This window comes from Amphimedon queenslandica, unplaced genomic scaffold, assembly GCF_000090795.2.
Source record: "Amphimedon queenslandica unplaced genomic scaffold, v1.1 AMPQUscaffold_12089, whole genome shotgun sequence".
Lineage (NCBI taxonomy): Eukaryota > Metazoa > Porifera > Demospongiae > Haplosclerida > Niphatidae > Amphimedon > Amphimedon queenslandica.
This window is the reverse complement of record NW_003547672.1, coordinates 1-2203: the sequence shown is the minus strand read 5'-3', so window position 1 is coordinate 2203 and position 2203 is coordinate 1. Positions and strand designations below refer to the sequence as shown.

At 34.5% G+C, this 2203-nt stretch overlaps 1 pseudogene; it reads left to right on the top strand.

The window, feature by feature from the left end:
* LOC100632894 (26S protease regulatory subunit 7-like) overlaps positions 1 to 2141 on the top strand; it is a 5033-nt pseudogene extending 2892 nt beyond the window's left edge.
* Positions 2142 to 2203: the final 62 nt, after the last annotated feature.

The following is a 2203-nucleotide window of genomic DNA, read 5'->3' as shown; positions in this document are numbered from 1 at the left end:
GATGATGGAGCGTGACTTTGTAGAGAAACTCCCTCTTCTTTGCTTTGCTTTTATCTTGAGGACAAACAAAACTCACTTTAATGAGCGTGTAATTATACATTGTACCTTTTCTTTGGTGGAGTCGGATTGTCACAGCTGCTACTTGAACTGGACCATATCTCTACTTTATCACTTGCTATAATCTTCTCTCTCTCACTTGGGCTGTTGTTGTTGTAGTTTCAGTGGATTAATTTTGTTTTTGGTCATTTTAAAAATAAAATGTGGTCTTCCCGCCTTGGTTTTAGTTTGTAAAGCTACAACAGGATCCAGCAGGTGCTACTAATGATCTCAAAACCCACAGTCTCTTCCACTCTCCTACACCTACATGTACATGTACATGTACATACCTGTACACAACCTTAGTCTTAATGTAGTATATACATGTACATGTTTTTGGTAACAAGTTGAGTGCATGCAGTTTTAGATAAACCAACCGTTACACCTAGTTGTTTCATAGCCAGCTGTACCAGTTTGATGGATAAATTATTACTTGTTTCTTAACCACTAACCAGTTCGATAAACATGTACATGTACATGTACATTGGTTTTCAGACAAATCATCAATTTCTTCGTAATCAGTTTGACCAGTTTGATAAATACATGCATGATCTAGTCCTTTATGCATGTACATGTGTGTGGCATGGTTGCAGGCCTGACCATACTTACTATCCAGTAATTAATGCTACATGTTGTTTCCTCCTACTTCTACACACAGTTGGTTAACCTAAAACACTTAGCAGTAATTGGCTTGTGTGTGTTCATGTGGGCACTTTTATGATTATATTTGTACTCATTGCATATCGTTTGTACTTATTGTCTTTTTGCTCTTTCTTTTGGCTTACTGCTTGAGTGGCTGTGAGTGATATGCATGAATATGTACACATGTTTATATTGTATTAAATCTCTTTTTTGTGGCCCATTTCTTTGTTGTACTAGATCTACTATACTACAGGGTATTTTGTCAAAAATTGTTAGCAGAGAATTCTTTAATTTTATTACTTTTTTTCTGATTATACATTTTCTTATGCTGTGTGGGAAATTTAAGCTGATTCTGATCAAAATATACTTTTTTATGAGTTTTTAAAGTTGCTTCAAAACTCCACTTTCTCCCTCTGTCTCTCTCTCCCTAAGTATTTTTATTAAATAGAGTACTCTAGTTGTTTTTAATTGAATTAGTTGAAGTCATGGCATTTTCTCATCCTATTGTTATCATTGTTGCACCAATTAATAATTAATCAATAATGACATCAAATGACATCATGTTCATTAATTGATTGATAAATACGATTTTTGACCTGTTGCTAAGGATAATGTCATTTTATAGCACAAGTACATGTACTCCATTTTCACATGCACACGTACGTACATGTACATGTACATGTTTAAATTCTGTTATTATTATTATTATATATAATTAATAGCTACATGTACTACTCGTTATTATTATTATTATTATACTATATTACATGTACAAGTATATGTACATGTACATTGATGTATTAATTAATTGCGTGTGTAACATCCTTGTCTAATGCAGCTGTTTTTAATTGGTTATTCATTTCGGGATAATTACTACACGCAAGACTGTTAATGGCCAGCAATGTCCCTAAGAGGCTTTAGCATTCTTTCTCTCTCCCCCCCCTCTCTCTCTCTCCCTCTCTCTCTCTCTCTCTCTCTCTCGTTGTTGTTTTCATTCTGTTTGTCCTGAGATCGTGTGTACGTGTTTTTATGATAATTATGGAGCTACAGCTGTCTCATCTCCTTATCCCTCCTTTGCTAGCATACCGCCTCACCGAATGACTAAATAAGGAAGAACTATGCACTAGAGAACATTGTTTATGTACTTTGCACTTGTTGTAATATTCTTACCCCATCAATGCTGTGTGCCTTATAAAAATTAATAAAATAAAAATGTGTCAATTAGCACATGTGTACATGTATTCAGCTTGTTTTTGTCTCCTCTGGCATTTCCTTTAAAGTCTCTCTCGATAATTGGAGTCTCTTTCATGTTCATTCTACCATTAGTCGCTATATTCACTTTGTGTGCCTTTTTCTATGTTTTCTGTGTAGATGAGATCCTTTATTCGATTGGTGACAGTATGGTTAGCATTTTAATTGGTTATATTTCTAGACATATTTTTGTGGCGGTTTTTGCATTGTCACC